The sequence below is a fragment of the Hipposideros armiger genome, unplaced genomic scaffold (genome assembly GCF_001890085.2).
Source record: "Hipposideros armiger isolate ML-2016 unplaced genomic scaffold, ASM189008v1 scaffold_666, whole genome shotgun sequence".
NCBI classification, from domain to species: domain Eukaryota; kingdom Metazoa; phylum Chordata; class Mammalia; order Chiroptera; family Hipposideridae; genus Hipposideros; species Hipposideros armiger.
Genome location: NW_017732016.1, coordinates 550,515 through 575,410, shown reverse-complemented (window position 1 = coordinate 575,410; position 24,896 = coordinate 550,515). Strand labels below are relative to the sequence as shown.

The 24,896-nt window shown below is 41.4% G+C and overlaps 1 protein-coding gene across 4 annotated transcripts in view; it reads right to left on the bottom strand.

The window, feature by feature from the left end:
• The window catches only part of C1QTNF7 (C1q and TNF related 7), a 98,431-nt gene that overhangs the window by 66,400 nt on the left and 7,135 nt on the right, over nucleotides 1–24,896 (bottom strand). For 2 of the 4 annotated variants that reach the window (XM_019626335.1, XM_019626336.1), the window contains exon 1: nucleotides 1,481–1,771. The exons of the other annotated variants lie outside the window; for them this stretch is intronic. The gene's annotated coding sequence lies outside the window, so the exon portion shown is untranslated. Of the gene's footprint in view, nucleotides 1–1,480; nucleotides 1,772–24,896 lie in introns of those variants that run through there. 4 annotated transcript variants of the gene reach the window in all.

The window sequence follows — 24,896 nt, the reverse complement described above, 5'->3', positions numbered from 1 at the left end:
TATAACTTCCTTTCACATTCCAAACGTGCGCCCCTCCATTTTATGATCCACTGCACCACACCAGTGAAACAGCCAGTGCTCACACTTGTTTAGTTCCTGTCCATGAAAGGGAAAGCTCACTTCGGCTGCATAAACTAAAAACATATTTGTACTAGAAGGGGAGCATCATCTCTCGTTTGTTTTTTATTGCTTTCAGCACATTAGGCATATGATACATATTTGTTAAGCAAAGGTGAAAGGTTAGACGTCTCCCAAGACTGAAAGTAGAAGTGAGTTGCTTAATGGAGGCCTTCATAGGAAACAAGCTGTGATGAATTCCTAGTAACAAACATCCCTTTCTGCCCGGAGCCTCCTGACCCTCAGAAGTGCCTTACACATGGGCCGACCCCACTACCATCTCAGGAACAAGACCAGCCTTATCCTCACAGGACATCAAAGCATGAACCAAAATTATTTGAAGAGAAGAAAGGAAGTCAAATTTCCACTAGAGTTAAGGGCAAATATTCTTGTCATTTTGGGGGCTTTCTTGGGAGTCAGAAGAATACAACCCAGGCTGAGGAGGTGAGGCCTTTGCATTCAAACCAGGAACCGGGACACACGAGAGAGTCACAGCCTGATGACTGGCCGAGTGTGAGCTCTTGAGACACAAGTTCCCCACAGCCAGAGGGCTCTCTCAATGCGCGACCCCTGAAAAGGACACTCGAGTTCCCAGGGAAGGTTTAGGATCTCATAGAACAAAGGTTGATTGAACCAAAATTGTTTCCTTTGAATTAGCTATGGTCCCATAATTACTTCCCAGTCCTTAACCACAGTCTGATTTAAAATACCTGTGACAGAAACCTACTCTAGTACAATGCATTATTTATGAAATTATGCAATCCATTCATCTAATCACTATTAGTACAAACCAACTGTTTTACTAACAGTCTAGATGTTTGCATTTCTACATTGCAATGCATGCGTTATCACCCCACAGCCATGCCGAGTGGTGAGCACATTTGTTTAACAAAATAAGCAGGAAATAACTCAGTACCCTTAACTAAAAATAAATTGAGCACAAGATCTACACTACTACATGGAATTCTCCACAGCACAATATTACCTTTAATGTTTTCTTTTCTCTGTTAAAACCCTACAGTATATCAAAATGAAGAAAACACCTTAAACTTGAATTATGTAGGCGCAGACTTGATGACAATTCTGGTTTTTGGGTAAGGCTGTGGAGCCACTTCTGTTTGCTCCCACTCTGTCAGCCTCACGCTCTCTCGAATATGGATTTATAGCCATTAACGAGCCTGATTGCCAAGTCAAGGGCTGTTTTCAAAAGGAGCCCTTCCTTCCCAAGGAAAGCCGATCAAGCCGACTTTCGCTTTCTCTCTTCTGTTCAGCAAACACTTCCCCAGAGATGTTTCATTGAGTCAGCCCCAGTCAGTAAACACCCCCAAACCTCAGAGAAGAACGGAGAAAGAGGAACACTAACCTGAGCCAAAAGATTCATCCCTGGGAGGAAGAAAGCCTGAAGAACGTCACTTCAATCGGGACAGCGGGCTGTTTACTTACATTGCTCTCAAGACCTTCCAACAGCTGGAGTCTCTGAACAGCTGTGGAGCATTCTCTCAAAATCCCCTTCCCTTTGGCAACGAGGCATGTTCGTAACTCTTTGGGGCTTCAGATTAATAAGTAATTTCCTGATTTATTTGAGAAGCGTTCTCCCAGGCTTGGAGCAGTGGCAGGGAAAAAGGGAGCGTGCAGGTCCCCAGGACGTGCAGTGATGCTGGGGCCTACACAGAAACTCCGACTTGTTTGATGGAGTCCCAAAGAAGTGTTTTCGACCTCACGAATGAAAACAAACATCTTTATCTTTTGGCTCACTCCTGAATCATATTTGGGGAAGAGCACAAAGAGTCTGGATAATATTTGTTGTAAAAGTGTAAAATTCCAGTGGAACACCTCGTTATTTTTCCTGGGGGAAAATCGGGGCACCTTTGGTCTTCAGGGCATGTCGTGATGGCTTTCATACCAGCCACTTTAGTCGATGTTCTCAGAGACCCTGCAATTTAGCCCCTTCAGTTCACAGTGGAGGAAGATGAAGCCCAGGGTTACAATTCTTGACCAGGATCACATGAGAAGTGGTGGAAGGATGACAACCAAAGAGGCCCCTGGCTGTCAGACCCGAGTTCTGCCCCCAACAGGGAGGTGGACATAGTCCCAGAGGCTTGAGATCTGGCTCTTGGCCTGTAGGATACAGGTCACGAGATGAGGTCCTTAATATTTCAGTTCTTACAGCAGGAAAATGAGCACTGTAATAATAGTCACCCTTGCTTGGCCGTACAGTGCGGTGAGCACTCTGAAACATCTTCCTCAAGGGCGGAATCATGTCATGTGAAGGAATTTTTCCAGCATGTTCCATTTTTCATGCTTCTCTTCTCCTTTGGATTCTCATATTCCACTTAGTGTTACTTCCTGTGCCTCAAGAAGCTGGCATGTGACTTTTGGGGGAGAAGAAGGATATTGATCAAGGAATGGGGTAGGACATGGACAAAACTTTGACCTTGGAAAAACAGGTAAAGATCAGATGAAAAGGCGTGTTTTGACATTTGCCATGGAAAGAACCCTGGGTTTGGAGTCAGAGACACAAGGCTCACCACTGCCTCTAACACCAGCCAAGGGAGCGCCAGGTAAACATCCCAAACCACAGTCCCTCCTGGGGACATAATCCCTGGCTTGTTGTACTTACCTCGCTTCACTGAGGTGAGAGTCCAGTGGGGTCTTCACTGAGGCAGTGATTATCACTGGCAGGTGTTCAAACTGCAAGGTAGTATTTTCCAGAACTCGGCACCACAGTTCACACAGAAAACATTGTTGATGGGATGTGCCACTGCCACTTCCCATGTCATCCGTGACATCGGCTCACACCCCTTCGTGCCAGAGCTCCTGGGTTCTGGGCCTTGTTTTCTCTTTTAAAGGCGTGTAATTCACCTTCTCCCCTTGTTATCCCATCTCTCTTGGCACTTGTTTCCCATATTGGCCGCCACTGGTTTTCTTTCTTCGAGTTTGGGTCCTTTCATTTCCCGTGCAACAGTAAGAATGAAAACAGGGAGCACACAGTTGCTAAACCATGTACACAAGCACCTGGAGAGTTTTGACAGAGATGGGCTGTCTTTATCCTGGAAGTAGCCACAACCCGACGCCAAATGAATTGAGATCATCAGCCTCCTTGTCTTTGAAGATGCCCAAGCCCCAAATGCAGCTCATATTTAATTATTCCCTTCACTTCCCTTTTATAAATTCATTCTTTAAATGTCGCTGCAGTTAAGATTGCATTCTATCATCTATAAGAAGCATTTTGTAATTGAGCCTCATCTTATGCTCAATATCATAGACGGGTGGCTTAAATAACAGAAATTTATTTTCTCAGTTCTGGGGACTGGAAGTCTGAGGTCAGAGTAAGGTTCTGGGGAAAGCCCTTTCCCTGGCTTATAGATGGCTGCCTTTGGCTGTGTCCCCGCCCCTCCCCCAACATGTGACAGAGAAATGGAGAGATCTCACTCTCTTCTTCTTATAAGGTCACAGTGTTTGTTTTCAGATTAGGGCCTCACCCTTAAGACCTCATTAACCTTAATTACCTGCTAAAGACCCTCTTTCCAGATATAGTCACACTGGGGATTAAGGCTTCAATATATGAATTTTGGAGGGACACAATTCAGGTCATAGTGAGCCTGGAGAAAGTGAGAAAAGGGAGTTAACATTTATTGAGCACTTACTAGGGTACAAGGCCCTAGTCATGTCTTTCTCATTGAATCCTCATAACAACTTTGAGAGGTTAGTAGCGATTTTCCCAAGGTCACAAAGCTAATAAGTGGCAGTGTCCCAGGGTAAACTGTGATGGCCAGAACGAGGCTCTTTCCACGACACAGTCTGCCTCCACCCCTTCTTCTCTCCCAGAGTCTGTCTGAGCCATGAACTTCTATTTTGTTTTCCTGCTAACTCCCAATTCAGTTGCCTGGAGTCAGCACATGCTTACCCGGGGAGAGAGAGGAGAGAGAAACTCTGTAGTTTCTCTCAGTCCCCAGAGTTTAGGCTGACAGCTGTGGAGAGTCTGCCCAGAGCATTCTCTCCCCATTCTCCTCCCAGCTGCCTTTATGTTTATAAATCCTCCTCACCAGTTTGAACTCAACTCAAGTGTTCTTTCCTCAGGAAAGCTGTCTTTGACCTGCCCCTCACCTGCGCCAGCTCTCGCTTGCTCTTTCGTATACTGTTCCATCCTTGCCTTTCATAGTTTTTTCCTTTCCTAGAACTTCATGAACCTTGCTTCATAGCTGTAGTAGCTGTTACAGTAGTTATAGATGTCTAAGCTAACTCGCACAATGTTTGTCTTCCTCACTGGTTTGTAAGCTCTCTGAGGGCAGGGGCTTTTTGGTCTCCAAGGTATCACCAGCCATCAGACCAATAAACATGAGCTCCTACTGGGGAAAAAAGGCAGAAGTAGGACAAGGTGCGTCAGGGAAAATAAACAGCAGTGGAAAGAAGCTACAAGACTCATTTTCGGTATTATGACTGGCAAACATATGCCCGAGAGCATAGTCTTAATGGGGTCCCTTTACTAAGTCCTCTGTGTACCACCAGAAAAACAGCATAGTTTTTCTCCATTTTTCTCCAATTGTTGATTCCATAAACCCCCCTTTAAAAATAAACTTTTTATTCAGAAATAATTATATAATCACAGGAAGTTGCCCAAAAAAATGTGGCATAAAAGCCAAATAAAACAAAAAACTAGCTTCCCTCAGTGGTGATATCTTATCTCACTGTAATATGATATCAAAACTACAAACTGGCATCCATACAATAGTATTAACTAGACGACAGAACTTATTCAGATTTCACCAGTTTTTGCATGGATTCATTTGTGTGTCGTATAGTTCAGTGCAATTTGATCCTGTGTATGTACAGATTCGTTACAGTTCTTCCAATGGTTGTTTAAGGCTTTGATTCATTGACTTATATCCTTACCTAGAGTGATTTTTATTTCCTAACAAAATCCTGACTGATGCGATTGATAATTTTCTGGTGTTATCTCACATTTGAAGCCTCGCAGTCAAGTTTTGTTTCTTACATTACATTGCATCCATTAATTTATTCAATTAAAATATAGCTCATTGATATATATATATATATATATATATTTTTTTTAATCTGCTCTTTTTATCCATTGTCTTTGTCCAGGGCATTGTCACATTACATGTTAATTACTGCAACAGTTTTTTAGCTATTGTTGGGCTTTTAGTTACATTCTCAAAGTCATCCTTACCAGAGTGGGTCAAAAATGCAATACTATTTTAATCATTCCTAAATAATAGTAAAATAATTTACATGTGATAAGACGGGAAACAAAAAATAAAAGGTATAGAAATTTGATTGGAGGAGCACAGTTATCATTATTGACAATTAACAAAACTGTGCATTTAAACAATTCACATTTTAAAGGCTATTAGAAATATATGTTCAGTATTGTTTCCAGATAAAAAATAAACATTAAAATAGCTTTCTTATATAAAAAAATAATCAGCTAGAGAATGGAATGTTTCAAAAATCATTTAGAATTCTTGTGATAGCAAAATGATATTGACTTTTCTGGACAGGAATGGGAGACTAGCCTCTCCCTAACTCTGGGCTGTGTTTTCTCATTTGGGCCCTTAATCAGCTCAATTTGTGTGGAGAGACTCACAAAGTCTTGGTAAAACATATTTTTTTCCCTTTCAGATTTTTATCTCTGACTCACTAACCACAAGTGATAAAAATCTGGTCTGGGGGAAGCCAGTTGGTCCCTTTCTACTAAGACATATTCCTTCCCAAAGTGCCCTACTCTGCAGAGATGCCCCTAGCTCCAACTCAAAATTTTTTTTAAATATTTCCCTTTGTAAAGACATTGTATCAACTTGAAACCGCATATTTCATAAGGTGATTTTGCTTTACATTCCCATTTAGTTGACTTTCTCAGAATAAATGAACTGTCTGCCTTAAAGGATTCTGAAAGTCTTCTCTCTCTCTCTACTAATAAACTAAGAAGAGAATCCTGACTAACATTTATTACGCACTAGCACTGTTCATTGATTCTTTCTAAGTATTATCTTAATTAATTCTCACAACCATATGGGTAGAAAATTGAAGTCACTTATCTAAAATTTCAAGGCTACCAAAAGGTAGAACCAAGATAAAACACACCTGGCAAAACTCTAAGACTTGCCTCAATACCTCCACAGTATACTGCTTTTCTTATTGGTGACAATACTTTTCTTTCCATGAAGGTTTAAAAAACATTAGGGTCTGAGAGTCAGCCTGGGCCCTCTGGCCATTGCTAGGCATGAGCCCTGGTGAACTGCATTGGCTGCATAAGCTTGGATTACTTAATTAAAAAGTAAACTGTCTAATGACAAAAAATATGACAGTAATGTAATGCCGATATTTAGAAAACTCAAAGGTAGTAGAAGTCCCATGTATGTGACCCTGACTTGTACTAATAGACGGTAATCTTGTCATGAGGAAGCATTTAGATTTGCCTCCAAAATAATGGAGTAATTCTTTAGCACTTTAACACCTTAACAAAGGCAATATAATTCACATTTCTCTGAAAAGTATAATACAGAAGACTGCCTTCCCCAATGGTGGCACTCTTTGGAAGACTAGAAATTGTTTTCTTTCCACATTTATTTTAAGATTTTGATTGAAAACATTCAAATGCAGGCCTGACTTCAAAGCATAGTTTGTAACCAGAAAGGATTTCCTTGTTTACATTGCTTAATTAGTGACGATGGTGATTCAAAAGAAGAGTTTCCAAATATCAGGATTTCCATTGTTAGTAGATGCAACTTCAATGTAGACAGTTAAACCAAAATGTCCCTTGAAAGAATTCTGTCTCAAGCCCTTCCAATCTCCAATCTCCTCATTTCACAATCACCATCTTTTTGCCCCCCCATTTTTTCATTCTTTATGTTCAGCATCATGACCATGTTGTCTTAGTAACACCACAATAATTACATACACACTTCTTGTCTTAATCAACAATGAAGTTTCCACTTACTTGGTGAATTATCCAAGATAAATGCATTTACTGAAGCTGGCTTGTTTTAGTCAAACAACATAACAATTCCTTTGAAGATCACAAAATCTAAGTCACACAATATTTGGAAGGCAAATATGTTGCCAAAAAAGAAAGTAGAAAAGAAGGAAGAAAAGAAAAGAAAGAAGAAAGATAGGAAGGAAGGAAGGAAAGAGAGAGAGAAAAAGGAAGACACAGTGAAATAAAAACTATGAAAACAGAGGGGAAGGTGAAGCAAAGCGACAGAGCCTGTAATTTCAAATAAAAAAAGACATGGTCTGTGCATTTTTCCATGGGACTCTTTATGGTTTTGAATGTAGCACACCACATCATTCTTCTGTTGATGTGACAACTAATAAACTGACTTAACAAGACCACAACTATAGCTAAGATTTACACTTATAAGTGCCATCTTTGGGCAGGGTGACCAGCTGTCCTGGTTTGTCTGGGACTGAGGGCATTCCCCAGATGTGGGACTTTCAGTTTTAACACTGGGATATTCCAGACAAACCAAGATGGTTTGGGACTTAGGAGTTTTTCCAGGACATAGGACTTACAGTGCTAATATCAGGAAAGTCCTGGGAAAATTGAGAAGAGGTGGTTATCTTATCCTTGGCTGAAACAGTAAATATGACTTATTATGTCCTTTGAGTATTGTGTAAGAAACTAGCTAATTTTATCACATCTTTGTGTGCCAGGATTGGTGTTAAGTATTGTACATGCTGTGGTAGACATCTTTCTTTTCTAGTTCTGCCTGCCTACTTCCTCAATATTCTTTGGGTAACTCCTTTCCTGTTTTACGTGGTTCTAATTGGTTTATCACATCTTCATTCTTGCCACCTCCCCTGAGGTGAGAAAGTCAACCTGGCTGGGCCAAGCATAGTGGGCCATGTGACACATCTGGAAGCAGTGTTTAGTTGAGGGATGGGGATGCAACCATAAAAAGACAGCCGTTGGGAGAGAAAAGTCTATTTTGTTTCTAGTGAAAACTATCACTGGTCATCCTGTCCACTATGCATGACAAAGTCAACAGACACAGAAAGGTTAGTGCAAGAGAGAGGGAGGGAGGGAAGGAGGGAGGGAGAGGGAGAGAGAGAGAGAGAGACAAAGAGAGACAGAGAGAGAGAGAAAGATACCCAAAGCATCATTTCAGCCCCTAATTCTGCCATGTGTGAAGCTAACCAGTTACATGAGTTAATGCATTTCCCTTTTTAAAGCTATCTTGAGTTGGGTGTCTGTTGTGTAACAAAAGAGTTGTGACTGGTAGACATACAGGGACTTAATCTTCTACTCTGCACTCAATTCTGTGAAACAAGTATAGGTTGAAGTGTTAGACTTCTTTGGACTTTAAATATGGCAATTTCACTTGGTTCTACTTGTGTATTATTTTACAGATGAGGAGAGAAGTCAGAGGTGATAAGTAGTATGCCTAATGTTGTGCATTTATCAGATAGCAAACTTGGGACTCAAATCCCAGTCTGTTTGATTCTAAGGTCCACAAACACATTTCCAGTTGTTTATGCTGCCTGAAAAAAGACATCTCTTGAGAACTCGTTTTTGCTGTCTGACAAATGCCTTGGAAAGATACTAGACAGTGACTCGCACCCTATGTATGAACTTATATATGGTGCCAAACACCTGCTTTTTCTTCCAAACTTCCTGTCTCACTGGATGTTGCATGAAAAGAAGTAAGACTTATAAGCAGGTCAAGCAAGGCAGAAAACCTCGCTCTACCCTGGTGAGAATTTTCGTTTTGGTATGGATAAAGCTCCAGGTGATCATGTCAGATTTCCAAATTGACTCCAGTTTTATTTTTCACTGACAATCAAGAGGTGTGATTATTGCCTCACAAAGAAGAGATTCTTTACCCACTCTACTCAGTGAAGATTGTTTGTTTCTTATAACTCAAATCTAACATATTTATAACAGCTGTGCCAGTGAGATGAGGGTTGGGTGTTTTCTGTTATCACCACCATCCCACCGGCCTGCCCACAGATGCAACAGAACGATGCTTGCCCAGAAAACATTTATTTTCCATGGTGGTGTTCTATATATGCTCTAAAAGCCTTAGAGGAGTATTTGGGGAAGTTTGTCAGTTTTTTAGTATCTATTATATGTAAGGATATTAAAATTTAAGATAGTTAATTTTGATGGATGCTAGAGAAACAATGTGTCTTATTACAGCGTGGATAGTTTTCTATAGTCAATGCCTTTAGTATTATCTATTGGGCATCTTTTTTCCATGAGTGTCTCTCGTCCACTACATGGTAGCAGGCTGTAGCCATCAGCTGTTGTAGCTATAATACTGCTCTGTAATAATAAGCAACACCCAAATCTCAGTGCCGTGTAAAAACAAACACTTTTTTTTTTCACTCAGGACAGGTTATAAAACGTGCCCAAGATCACACAGCTGGTAAATGATTAAGCCAAGATTCATTCATTCGACAGATATCATTGAGGTGCTGTTAAGTGCCAAGAATTATGAAGAGACTGACAAAACACCAAACCAAAGGCTATTTATGCCTTAGCTGATGGAGTTAAAAGTGAAAACAATATCATTACGGCTCTGGGTAGTCAATCACAAATAGAGAACAGTTCAAGGAGGAAAGATTTGACAGGATGTAAGAACATCAGCAAGCACTGTGTTTGCCGTGGGCTGGGGGTATGGATACGCTGACCAAAGCAGAACAAGGTTAATTAGACAGTGTAAATAGAAAGACAATTTAAGTGGAAGCTGGTGTTGCATCTCTAATTTCATTTGAGAGAGAGGAGAAAGAGAGGGGGAACATTTGAAACCATTTTAGGAGGTGTACTCTGTGCCAGGTGTTTCACATGAGAAAAATTCACATAGCGATCTTCTGAGAAAAGTACATCTCATTTCATACTTTTTATCTCTCTGGATATTATTTTATGTCTAATGCAAGGATAGTGTCATTTTTTTCTTAGCTTTGTCTTAGTTTCCACCTAAGATGTTTCAGGCCCTCAATGAATGGTAGTTCTCTTGGCAGACTCTGTTAGTTGCTCCCCAGTGTCCATTTTGTCCTTCTTTCTTACTAACAGAGGCCCCGTTTGTTTTGGGAGGCAATGTGACCAGGTAAACACCCACTTTCCCCTACTCCCTGTGGCCAGGGAAGGCCATGTGACCTACTCAGCTTGGACAATGACACAGAAGCAGAGATTGATGGAAGAGGTTGCTGGGAGAACTTCCTAAGTAGGAAAGACAGCTGGTATCACCTGTTCAGACTTTGTTCTTTGTCTTTTGACATTCACCTAGAATGCAGTCCTGACATTAATGTAGGGTAGACATCTTGTGATCACGGTAAAGACAGCCACATACCAAGATGAAAGAGAAGAAAGGTAGAAGGGACCTGGGTCTTACATGACATCGTGAAGCCATCTCACCAACCCTTGATGCCTATCTCCAAACTAACTGCTTTTTAGATGAGAAACATAAACCCTGATTGGGCCAGGTCCCTGAAGTTGTGTTTCTGTTACATGAAATCAATCACATTCCCTAGCACAGCTCTACTCCACATTTCCATCCTATTCTCAATATGGAAGACTTTCAGCTTTGTATATAACAGTCGTTGCAAAAGATTTGGCTTCCTTCTGAACAAACTTTCTAAAATAGTTCATTTTTCTTACAAGATGAGGCATTCTTTGGCGATGGTATAACAAAATTCTGCTTGAAAGAAAACACCAATTAAACGTCTTTTTTTTTAAACCAACTATCCAACGCACAATCATTATAGCCTGCAGAAAGAGCTCCAACCTGGCTGCACGACTGTGCTGGGCTCTATCTTACCAACCATGGCAACATCACAGAAAACAGAAAAATCACAGCTTAAAATAAAAAAGAACATCCAGTGAAAGTGATGCAAGCAAAGAATTAATGAGGCTTCTTTTAAGGTTTGCATTCTTTAATCCTGTAGCTTTAGCAGTGAAGTTGGGTAGAAAAAAACCCCCACAGAATTTGAAGGCAGGGAACCCATGTTCAATCCCCACCGAGTCACTTACCAGCTGCATAATTTTGGGTAAGTCTTTAATTTTCCACACTGCAAAATTATGATGATAACAACAATAACAACAATAATAACTACTTACAGAATTGATATGAAGAGTAAGTAAAAGGAGGTATGTCAAAGGAACCTGTTGATGTTAAAATATTACACAAGCTATTGAGAAATGAAAAGATCTGTCAAGTGTGAGATAGTGCCAAGTTTATCTAGTTGCCATCTGGCATGGATGGATGGTCTAGAGGTGTGAAACTGCAATAATGAAGGATATATGGACTGTAAATTCTCTGCTGAAGGTTAGCAATGAAGACTGTTCATGGTTATAATTCAGTGTTTCTTGCAGACATAGGTATCGATCATTAATGGTGGTGAGGGAAAGAAGAAAGAAAACTATCATATTCTGAGTACTTGTTATGACACGTTGGTGTTTTACATATCTGATCTCCCTTAATTAATTGGAGACATGAAGCTCCACCCACAAATCCTCTGAGGACAGAGCTTTTACATTTTCTAAGTGGGGTAACCCTGGTAGGATGGCATAGTTTAGGCAGAAGGATCAGAAATGTTGACTCAGCAGGGGAAGTCTAGGCCTGGGCCAGGTTTGGGGGAAGGATCTGGGTCGGAAGTTAGCTAATTAGTCACTCTCAGAAGGATGATTGTCTTCTTACTACAAGGTTAAGAAGACTTAGCTCTGTTTATCTGGAGGGAAAAAAAGGAAAAAAAAATTCTAGCCATTTGAGACCTCCTACGTCAGTTCTCCATATACACACCTAAATGCTTCAAATTATTAACTCATTCATTCCTCAAACAACCCTACTAAATAGGTGCTATGATTACCCCCATTTCACAGATAAGAAAACTGAGGAATAGAAAGGTTAAGTGACTTGTCTAAAGTCATCCAGTTGGTTGGATTGGAATCAAAGCAGCCTGGCCCCTGGGCCTTGCATTCACAATCATGCTATTTTACCCTTTGAGGGGAAAAATGAAGCAGAACATATATCAGACAGCTGGTCTGTGAATCTTGACTCAGCTCCTTAAGAAATTCAGAAGAGTTTATGTGGTTTCTTCATGGAGGAAAGGCTGGAGAACTTCCTGGAGATCCTTTTGGTTTTTCAGTCGATTAAAATGTAACCATCTACTCATATATAGCAATATCTCTCCTCACTCTAATGAAAGATTTAAGGGTTTTTGAAGACATCTGGAATTTATTTATGCCATTTGGGTTTTAAAATGCAATATTAAATTTTTATAATAAAAGAGACAAAGAAGTCAGCGTAGACCATATTAGTGAAATCTGACTACCCAGGGCACATGTTTGCAAACTGGGTTTTCACGTCTGGCTAAAATATTGCTCCAAACACCCTGGACCATTCCTCTCAAAAGGGGAAAACACATTTCTGGAATTATTTTGACCCCTGTATATGTGACAAAGGAAACAGCTATATTTCAGGGTTTTGTTCTTCCCCAGATAAGGTCGTAAACAATGTAAGTGATTCACTTGCCTGTGCTGAGATTAAATATGGCACAAAAATATTACGGTGACAGTCCCAGTTTTGTTATTCTGATTCTGGGGAGACAGCATGGACTTCAGGGACAGACAGACTGCATTTGCCATTTTATTAGTTGTGTAATTTCAAACAATCTCCCCACACCAGATTCTAAACCGAGAGGATATCTCAAACGGCAGGGGGAAAGCAGTGACCCAAATCTGGCGAATTTTTCATGGTTTGTTATGGCCAAAGTGGAAAGTGCTTGTGAGAACTGTTAGAGATGAAACCTAAGAGGTAAGATTATGAAATGGCTTGTGTCCCAAGCCAGGAAGTTTAGACTCTTTTCCTGAAAGCAACAGGGAACTACCAGAGTTGTCTGAATTTTAATCTTTTAAAGCACCAAACAGCATTGTTTTCCCTTATTATTAATGTAATCGCTTTTTGTAGAAAAAAAATAGGTAAAGAAGAGGGAAAATGCTTGAAACTGAATCATCCCTCAAGAGCTTTGCTAACATCTTGGGACTGTTCTTTATTGCGGATGGATGTTTTAATAAAAATGGAATCAGATTGCACCTACTCTTCTACAATCTTCTTTTCTATTACGATTATATAAACACCTATGGAAGTCAATGTAGAATGACACATTGTCATTTTAATGGCTACATAATATTTAATGGCTGTATGGATGTCCCATGATTTCTTTCATATTCTTCTATTCTTGAGTGTTTTGATCACTTCCACATGCGGGAATAATAAAGAGCCCTGCAATGAACATCCTCATAACTAAACTTTAGCACATGTCCATGATTATATCTTTAGAATAAATTTTTAGACATCGAAGGATATGCTTATTTTAAAGAATTTTATATACATTCCCAAATGACTCCCCAGTGAAGTTGTGTGAATTAATTGTCCTACCATCTCAGTTTGAAGCTTCTTATTTTATTCTGGGGCCCAAGCAGGAGATGGCAGCTAATTTCTGACAGATTAGAACATTGTTCCAGGAAACTGACAAAGATGATAAAATTATATGGGGTGGGGATGTCCGAAACAGGCAATTGCCATGTTGGAAGAGGGAACTGGTGGTAGTGCCTTCAAATATCCACAGACCGCGATATGGAAGGAGAGCTGACTTTGCTCTGTGCAGTTTCCAAGGACAGAACTAGGATCAATTAATAGAAGTTCCAGAAAGAGAGTCTGCCTTAATAGTAAGAAGATTTTCTTTTTTTCTTTTTTTTTTAAATCAATTTAATGCTAAAATATGCAAGTGATTGATGTTGGAAAGATGTCTGCATTTGGGATCTGTGTGCTTTTGAGAAAGTAAACTGCAACTCTACAATGGAATATTTTCTTTTGTTTTGAGAACCATGGTGTCGTCCTTTGGGCTAGTTAATACTTAATTAACTAGACATAAATAGAGCTGATATGAATTGACTGTAGCCCTGCCAGCCTGTTTAAGTGCAAACGTTATGTCTGATACATAAATGTGTGAATGATTTTAGATATAGTCAATACTCATTATTTGCAGATTCTGTATTTGCAGTCACCCACTTTCTGAAATTTGTTTTCCACCTCCAAATAAATACGGTGCTTTCCTAGTCATTTGTGGATTGCACAGAACTGCAAAAAAGTACGAGTTGTTGGCAATGTGTTCAATCCCAGCTGAGGTCAGACAAGGCGACGTTTTTGCCTTCTGCTTTCAGCTCTCAGAGTTCAGATAAGTATCCTTTTCGCAGTCTACTTAGTGCCATGTGCTTTGGGTTCTTTGGTTTTGCTGGTGATTTTGCTCTCTAAATGCCCCCCAAGCATAGAGGCACTGTCTAGTGTCCCTAAGTTTAAGAAAGTCGTGATGTGCCTTATGGAGAAAATATGTGTTAGATAAGCTTCATTCAGGCATGAGTTACGGTGATGTTGGCCATGAGTTCAATGTTAATGAGTCAATAATATGCATCAAATAAAGTGTCTTTAAACAGAAACACATGTAAAACGAGGTTATGTATTGATCAGTTGTTGAAAATGCTGTCACCAGTGTCATGCAGGACACTAATCTTGTATTTTCCTAGGAACAATCATTCAGTATTTGCTAATTCAGTCTTTGGAATGACTTTAAATAGAACATAACTACTGTGAATCGCAAGAATTGATTGTGTGTGTTTTTAAATGACTGATGGATTCCTTATGCCCATGGAACCCAGCTCTCAAATGTCTGATCGCCTGCCTTGGTCCCAGTCCTGGCTCTTCAGAGGGTGGCTGGCTGCCCAAGTGGGGGCTATGAAGACCTTTCCAGTGGGCCAGGCCATTGTATTACCTGCCAGACCCTCGATAGACAAGGCCAAACCCAAGCATGTCAGGGGTCCATAGGCTGCAGAGACCAGGCATGTCTAACCACACTGCTGCCCTGTCTTGTGATGAGTCACTTAAATGTCATATATCCTCTAGCAGTCAGGGCCTGCCCCTTACATGTTATCCCCCTTAACAGAGAGCACAGTTTCAAGTGGCATAAAAACCATTTTGGATGGTGAAGAGTAGGCACAAGAAAGAAACCTTAATTGAGCCCTAAAAATAACTATTGTCACTTTATTGAACATTATGGGGGACTGGGAACTGGATGACGTCTTTGGTAAAAGCTGCTGTGCCAACCTCGCACCCACCAGACCTCCCTGCAGACCAGAAGCTAAAGGGTCAATGTTTGGCATAGTGGGGGGAATGGGGGTGCTGCCATCACCTGATCCAGCCTCCTTCAAGGAGCCACTGTGCACTTAACCTCAGTTAATCTTCACCACTGCTCTCTGCATGGCCCTCATTATCCACGTTCCCTTGATGAGGAAAGTGAACTTTGGAGGTGTGGACCTTGTTTCAATACACACAACTAGAAGCGGGGCTTGAGCATAAAAAACTGGAATGTTGCCGGTGTTTGTTTACAAACCGGTTTTCAAATTTGATTACTGCTTTGTTGGGGGGTTTAACTAATAATCTAAATTAGTTGCTATCATTTAAAAATTGGGAGATCAGTTGCGTAGCTGGTGCCCTCCCTGGGTGGAGCATGCTTTTGACATTGATTTATGACCTTGTTCACCACTGTGTCACTCCTGACTTTGAGTGTGATGCTGACATCTCTATCATTTCATCTGATGCTCATTTTTTTTGCCACTATTCTGCTGCTGAATGAATTTACCCACGATCATAAGGCTAAGTGAACTGAGAGTCAATTTTGGTTCCCCAGCCCCTTTTCCCACGCAGTCTGCTTGAATTTTTACAACCTGTAAACAGCACAGACCCATTCCCTGCTCCCTCTCCATCCCATAGCAAGGCCTGGTTAGGATATCCCTTAGGCACTGATCTCTGGCGACTGGTCCAGGAAAAGCAAGAATCCAGTGGTGCAGCATATGCGTACGTGAGCAGGGGCAGCGTGACCCAACAATACAGCTACGGAAAATCGAATCCAGAGAAGCCCTTCATACTCTGATGCTTCTGCCTGACGATCACAATTTAAATTTGTGTCCTTTAGGAGACAAGCAAATTCACCCCCCAGGCTCCCACCCCAGTGCCTTCCCCTCGCAGCAGTTCCCCTGCTTCCCAAGTTCAACAACATGTTTGTATGCGGGGCCTCCTTCTTTGGGGGGAGGTTCTCTGCTGAACGAGTTCCTGGAATTCGCTCGCTGTCAGGATGACATTTCCACATCCAAGTCCACGGGATTCAATGTGAATCCATTAGGCAGAGTACAAGCAGCCTAAAGATGCCTGTTTCATCCAAACAGGACAGAGCAGAGTCCAAATGGCACGCAGAGCCTCCGAGCAGCCCTGGCCTTCAGGATGTCATGGAATTCCTCTGAGGAAAGTCCCCCATCTGGCCTCCCTCACTTTGTGGCAGGCTTAAGCGTTCTGCAATTCTGCTTCCCACATGTCTCTCTCACTCAAAAGCCTTTGATGGGTTCCCTGTTTCTTGAGAAGAAAGTCAAAATGACCTCTTCTGTATTCAGAGTCCTTTGCTGTTGGAACCCTTATCCAACCCTCATCTAACTTTTATCTCACTGTTTTCCTTCCAGAATATCCTTCTCTGATCAAACAGGGCTACTTGACCTTCACCAAGGACTTCATATACCAATTTTTTTCCCCCTGTTCTCCACTAGGTATGGGAGTCCTCTCATTCCTTCGAGATCCTGACCAACTTTCTCTCCTGCGAAGTTTGAGACTTCTGAGTCTCATTTTCCCCAGTTGGAAGGGGAATTTTGATGAGGATAAAGGGCAGGGACATAATTAGCCTTTCACAAAAACAGCTGTGGAGGAGGAGGAGATAGTGGTGTTTTTTCACAGAGATCCATAAATATTGGGATGTACCTTGCCTGAAGCTGTAGATTCACATGAAACATCACCTCCCAATTTCCAAGGGTTAGAATGGATACAGGGCCTTGTATAATATATTTTTTTCTTTTGTTACCTTCTAAGTTTCATTTATTCATTGATTCAAATGCATTTTGGACCGAGTATTTAGGACATACAGCATGTACCAGACACAGTAGGCACTCAAGAAATGCCTCACCTTTCCTTTCTTCTGATGACTTCGTAATCAGGTAGGGCCACCATAAACAGGAATCTCGTCTGAGTCACCACAAACTCCCTGGACCATTTTGGTCTGAGAAACAAACTATTTTGAGGGGTTTGTGTATTATGCATGTATCACATGGCTTCTCTCAAATTTTTGGTACACTAACTTTTGAAGAATATCTGAAAACAAGAGCCAGAAGAAAAATGCTCAGCTGATCCCCTTTTTATGGGCATGTTGGCAATTTGTGTGTCCAAACTAAACAGCCTCTATTATGGTCTTGCCGAACTTTATTCTCAAAGAATCTAAAACTTGTCCTGGAATGAACTTGCTGGCCAGTTTCTTTTAAAATACGTTATTAAGATATATTTTCAAAAGGCAACACAAAATGTCAACAGGCTCTTCCATGCAGACAATTGCATCAGCAATTTCTGGGCCTTTTGATTGGAAGGGAAAGCATTGTTTTGCTTACTCCCTTATCGGAGTGCAAAAGATAGCTAGTAATAATATCTACAGATGGCAGCCTAAATGGAAAGCAACTCTTTGGCACAAATTATGTAGCTATTTGGAACTAATATTACATTTTATTATTAGATTTCTCTCTGCTAAGCCAATATTCCAGAAATCAAAGCAGCCCTCTGGAATATATATACCTGGACGTGTTAGGAGAAAAGTATTGCTTGCAAATGGATACTAATCAGTTTTCAGGGATAATCATGGGACATGGAGAATCAGTTTCAGGAAGAGAAGACAGCCAACTGTACTGGCGCATGTCGGATAATTGGGCAGGCAGAAACCAACAAAGACTACATGTGCGGGGAGGAGGAAACAGCAGGAAGACGGTGGAGAGGAACAGTGGCCGCTCCTGCTCAAATGCCCTTGTACCTGGGCACACAGCTCAGGATGCTGTGTTTTCGGATTAGTGTCCATCGTGGGCATCCCAATTCTGGCTGCTTCTCCACTACCTTCTTGGGCCTCGGTGTCAGTGATGACAAAGGCCTCATGCCCACTCCTCTCTAAAATGCTTTGTGTCTTGCTTAAGTCTTTCCGCAACCCAAAGTAAGAGCTGCAGCCTGATACATTTTTCACTCTTTTCATTCAGAGGCTCTGGTGCTGCGACATGACCTTTCAGGCCATAGTTTGAATCATTTTGCAGGTTTGAATGGAAGCATGCAGCTCTTCAAGGACTGAATGTGTGCTTTATCTGGACCCACAGGGGCAGGGTGAAAAGACTTTGGGGTCATGCAGGTCCAGGTTTGAATCCTGATTTTGCCACTTGCTGACTCTGGGCACACCACTGAAACTAAGAATTTTGTTTCCTCATCTGAAAAATGTCCTCGTCTGTACAATAGGAGGCAGCCATTTGACAGGAGTTTTGTGGGGATTAAGAGAGGTTGTCAAGTGACATATTTGACACACAACAGAAAATGTAACAAATGGCAGTTAAAATAAAAGTGAGCAGTAGAGTGTAAAGCAGATGGCATATCTGATCAAGATCCTGTGATAAACTTGAAATCATCAAAATGACAGCTACTGGACCAATGCAAACAAAATTTGAATTGTAAGCATATAAGATGTGGTAGACTCATCTTTGGTTCAAATATGTTTAGGTCTCCCATACTCTAAAAATAAATTATTTTGCTTTTGCTGTCTCCTCAAGCTGTCTTTCTCACTCTTCCCTTCCGGTTCCACCACAGTTATTGAAGGATTGAGATTCGCCCTCTGTAGACTTTTCCTAGCCACTCACTCCTTTCTTTCACAGCCTCATTTCTGTTTCTATAAGTCTCCTCAAAGTCCCTCCAGAGTCTAGAAAGTTACTGGTGCGCTCACACGGTGTGACTTTCCACCCTATGGGCCACCACTATCTCTAAAATAGAGGTTCTCAATCTTGGCTGCATATTAGAATCACCTCCTGGGTTTTTAAAAAATTATTTGTGCCTGGATCCCACAACCAGAAATTCTGATGTTAGGGCGCAGCCTGGGCTTTGGGATTTTTCAAAGCTCCCTCATTGCTGATTAAGGTGCAACTAAGGTTGAGAACCACAGCTAAGGTTCCTTCTCTCCTTTATTTATATAATATTGCAAAGCTCCTTTCCTCCCATTCTCCAAACACTTCTTCTGAGTCTCTTTCAGGGTCTCACTCAAATCCTGTTTAGAATGTGGTTTGGTGTGGTAGTGGGTGCAAGTGTTGTAATTAAGGCAATTTATAGTGGGAGTTGTTGCTATGGTGTTGTTAAAGGAATCCTGAAATTCTTGGTTAATCAGAAAGGTTACTGATTGCAGGTTCAAATTATAGCTGGATGGCTATGGAGAAAGACAGAAGGAAGGAAGGAAGGAAGGCAGACAGGAAGGAAGGAAGGAAGGAAGGAAGGAAGGAAGGAAGGAAGGAAGGAAGGTCTTATGCTTTATGATCCAAACAACTTAATAACCCTTTATATCTAATACTTTCTCCTGTATTGCATTTCAACAGAAATATCAGGAATATTAATCTTAGCTATGATTGATTGAACACTATATTACACCCTCACCTGGTCTATAACATGTCCATATTATAACCTTGACAAGATGGGTACTATTATCTTCATTTTCTACAACAAGGAAACGGAGATGGGAGAGTTAGTTCCCCAAAGGACACAAACCTATAAAATGACAGAGCTGAGATTTTACCTCAGGGCAAACCCCCTCTGGATTAGAATCTTAAGTAATTGATGCCAAATATTGTAGATTGCTTCAGAAGTCCTACGTGAGGCAGAATTTATTGTAAAAAACCTGAATTCAGTCTCATATCTCCCATTAGTTTTCCCATCTCCAGGGCAGGACCCTGCAGTCCTTCTCCATGTGCTTTGGTTTTAATAATTCTCATATTCTGGTTACCCAAGCCACCTCTAGGTCACTTTGACAGTGTGGTATCCAGGGTGATACAACAGTGACAGGCTTAGGCACTGATTACTTATGAAGCACATTCTGGGAGAATGGCTGGGTCAAGAACAAAATAGAAAATTTGTGATGATGGTTATATTTCTATGTTCAGGAGAAAGTGTTGGAATTAAACATTAGGTTTTCACTGAAAAAGAGTGACTGGAGATGAAAATATGGGTTTCTCTCCAGCCTCAGAGGAAAGGTGAGAGCGACAGAAAGTGGAAAGAGCACAGTGTAAGAAAAGATGAGGGAAATGAGGAACCGGGAAAAGTAGAAAAGGATTCAGAAATTCCTTTCCTCCCTCCCTTCCTCCCTTCCTTCCTTCCTTCCTTCCCTCCTTTGTCTTATACTTTTCACCCAGCTGTCACTTGAACTTGAATTCAGTAAGTGTTCTGATTAATCAAAAATTGCAGATTTTCTTTAGCAACGTCCTAGCAACAGCTTCAACTACAAATTGTCTTAATTATAAGATTCACATTCTTTACTACACAAAACCGCATTCTAAATTGGATCTGAGTGAGATTTAAGCACAATACAGCCCTGACTAGCCGGTGGGGGATCAATGGGACGCTGAAAAGAAAGCTGTCAGATGGGGAAAAAAAACCAGTTGTTCAAGGCAGGACGCAGGTCAGAGCAAAAGAAAAGGAATTCATTTCGCCTCCTCCAGCCCTTCACCCCGAGCACACCGGACAATACGCAGGTCACTTTAAGTCTGAAAAGGCTCTAGGTTTGGCAGCCAGGAAATGAAATTTCACGCTCAATCACAGTAACTAGATTGGGCCCGGTGGTCCACATGTTTAGTTCGTCCTCCGTTTTGTGGCTTTGGTTTTTTACTTCCACTTCAACTGCTTCGTATTGCCCTATTCTTTGAACTTGCCTGGAATTCTGTGTCCAAGGGGCACACTGACATTTATAGGGTTTCTACTATGGACCAGGCCCTGTGCTAGGCACTCCCATTATCAGGGGCATATACACTGCAGGGTATAAAGCATAAATACAAGCAAAGGAAGAATTTGGACTGGAGGGGTTGTTGTGGAGAAGAGGGCAAGAAGACAAGGACGGGAGGGGCAAGGACTTTGGTGAAGATGATGATTGGAGTGAAAGAGAAGGGAAGAGAAAGCAGAGGAAGAGAGAAATAAGAGAATGTCTGAGGGGGGCAGGGTACAGAATGTGAGAAAAGAAAGATTGTGTAGAATGAAAGAACAGCATGGCACAAAGAATTGGGTAGAAAGAAGTAAGTAGCTGAATGAAGTGGGCCAGGTGGGAAGAGGACTACGGGTGAGGATGGAGAAGGAGAAAACGGCTGGGGAGGCTGATTGTCCATAAAGGGAGATGGGTTGTTATGGACTTAATTGTGTTCTCTTCCTCCCCAGTTAATATGCTGAAGCTCTAACCCTCCATGTGACTCTATTTGGAGATAGGACCTTAAAGGAGGTAATTAAGGTTAAATGAGGTCATCAGGGTGGGACCCCTGATCCAATGTGATTGGTGTCCTTACAAGAGGGAGTCCCTCTCTCTCTCCCTCTCTCTCTTTCCCTCTCTCCACCCCCCCCCCGCTCCTCCCCATATCAAGACACAGCAAGAAAGTGGCCATTTGCAAGCCAGAAAAAGGATTTTCACTAGGAACTGCCCCTGTCAAGACCTTGATCTTCGACTTTCATCCTCAGAAACATGAGAAAATAAATTTCTGTTGTTTAAGCCACCCAGTGTGTGGGATTGTTCTGTTATGGCAGCCCGAGTGAACTAGCACGAGTGGTATGGAGATTTAAAGTTACCAAAAGAGGCCAGGAGGAACATTGTTCACCCCAACTTGCCATCTCTGGGGGGTTGGGCAGTAACGTACATTTTAAATTTCTTCCTCCAATCCAAGAGGCACAAGAACGCCGGCTCTCTTGGCAAGGAGATTATATATTCATGTACATATGTGTCACTACTAATTGATGGTGAGGCTTTGGGTCTCATTTGTAAAGTAGGGATAAACAGAGTACCAACCTTATAGGGTGTTGGGAGGACTAAGTTAGGGTTTATCTACATGTGTACCTTCTGTGTAGGAAGCATGCTCTGTTAGCTATTGCTGTTAGTAGTGTGTGTGCATGTACGTGCATGTTTTTTAGGAAATTTATGTGAAGGGCAAGGCCTCTTGAGATGTCCTGCACAGCAACAAAATATGAACTCTTTATGTCTCTAGATGATATTGGGTTGAACCATATGAAATTGCCGTTTCTCTAGGTCAAAAACACAGCAAGTGTTTTTAAAATGGGAACATTTCAAATAAAAATCCAGATAGGTGGATTTTCCTTGAAAAACTTAAAGACCTGGCACGATCAGGCCACAGTGCCCTGTTCACCAGCCATTGGCGTGAGTGGTGACTGCCCACTTTAGCTGGAGCACGCTGTCCCTGGCCCCCAGTATCGTTGTCACGTGCTCATTCACTCATGCACTATTCCTGCTTGGTCTTGTGAATTGTGAGTTGTAGCCCCTGATGCAGGCTACTGCCTAGAGCTATGGTAACATGGGGCTGATAATGGATCTGAGAAAAGGGCGCCTTTTTTCTTTGTAGGCAAAAACTTTAGGACAGCAATACAGATATGTGTGAGAAAATGGCCACCACAAATCATCTCAAATCAAGCAGGGGAGGCCTTGAATAATCAAAATGAGCCACCCCAGGAGAGCCACTCTGTTGTTTGTCCCCTCTGCTTTGAGGCATCATGGAAACACTTTCTTCTTGGCTGAAATCCTTTACCTTGATGTATGTGTGTTCATATGCAAGTCTGCTCACTGGGTATCTAGTGGGTGTTCATTTCTCTTGCTTGTACTTTTGTTTTCAATCCCCTACTAGGTGTCAGTGTGTCCAGTGAGAAGCAATCCCCTAAAAAAAAAAAACAGGTTGAGGGAGCTATTAGCCGGCCAAAACTATCAGGCTCCTAACAGCAAGGAGACTTTGTATTTCACCTTCCAGCTCGCGTACTTTTTCTTACATAGTATCTCATTGAGTACTGCCTAAATGAGATACTAAATTGAGTACTAGAGTAGGTACATATGTTCCCATTTTCAATGATGAACAGACAGAGGCTCAGAGAGTTCAAATAACTTGCCTACAATCATACAACCAGGAAGGGTTAGGGCTGAAAGTAGCACAGAAAGAAATCATAGTTCCAGATTCTTCATTCTTTTTTGTTAATTATGAAGACAACCAGTACCATAACAAGGGAGGAAATAGGTTTTGCTACAACTAAGTTAAAAAAAATCTGAGTGTCCTAGTTGATCTTTTTATGAAATAAGCTTACTAGCAAAGCTGATGCAAATGTAGCATTCAGGAAAACAGTGTATTTAAATCAGAGAGAGTAAAAGTTCCCCTGAACTCTGGGTATCAGACAATATCCAGATTCATAGTGAGAGCAGCTCTGGAAAGTATCTGGTTTCCCCTTAGACAGCACTAATTGAACTCTGCATTCTTTCCTGCTAACCCTAGATTGGGTTGAAAGTCTTGCTGAATACAGGGCTTCAGGTAGCCAGTATCCATACCAGGAAGTTGATAGGGAACAAACATGAGAGGAGGAACTCATCTGGAATCTAGTGTCCAGTCTAGATGCCCAAGAAGGAGGGGTATTTATACCCTCAGTGAACCACATGGTGTCCAGGGAAAACTCCTCCCTGTGAGTACAGGGAGACCCTGGAGAGCATTGGGAAGGCAGATGGTGACAGCCTTCCAGGATTTAAAATGCCAGAAGGAAGAAGTTGACTTCTTGCTACTTTTAAAAGCAGAACAAAGACAACTGAGAGATTAAAAAGGGCCAGATTCTGCATAGTACAGAACTTTCTGGTAATGAGTGGTGTTTTAATGGAAGGGGCTGCTTCAATAAGTGTGAGTTTTTTGGTACTGTTGGCATTGAGGCCGAAGGTGAGCTCTGGAGTGCAGATAAATTCTAAAAGTCTGTTTGGCTACCATTCCATCTTAGCCTCAGAGACAAACAGGAAGATGATGACGTATTTCTGTGATATTTTAAGGGCCTGGCATATAAATTGTCTTCAAGAAATGAGAGTTTTGTTAAGTCTTTACACTATATAGGAATCATAAAAATTGCCATTTTTGTAGGTAATAAAGTGGCTGAAGGTCAGCAGCTTTATATGGTTCAGCATAATTCATACATAGGCAAAGGAATAGGCTTGATTCTTTAGAACTTATGTCACATAGAGAAAAGGGATGCCCAAGAAACTGTGAAGAGTTCACTGTGCACATGTACTGGGTTGTTCTGGGTTGTGTCCCCCCAAATTCATAGTTTGAATACCTCAGAATGTAACTGCATTTGAAGAGAAGGCCTTTGAAGTGGTGATGAAGTTAAAATGGGGCACTAAGGGTAGGTCCTGATGCAATTGGACTGGTGTCCTTGTAAGAAGAGGAAATTTGGACACATGAAGAGAAGCCAGGGGTGCTCTGCACAGAAGGAAAGACTATGTGAGGGTACAGTGAGAAGGTGGCCATCTGCAAGCCAAGGAGAGAGGCCTCAAAGAAAACCAACCCTACTGACACTTTGGTCTTGGGCTTCTAGCTTCCAGGACTGTGAGAAAATGAATTTATGTTGTTTAAGCCACCCAGTCTGTGATACTTGGTATATATGGGTATGTGGATATATGGAGAACCATAGGGATGAAGGTGGACAAAGAGGGCCATTAAGAGACAGATTTTCAAAGTCCTCTGAAGGCCATGCCAAGGAAAATAGTCTTTATTGAGAAGGAAAAGAAGAGATGCTAATGGTCTGATAAACTGATAGAAGCACCTATGATAAAATGGGTTGATAATTCCAATAAATTCAAAGACTCCCTTAACTAAG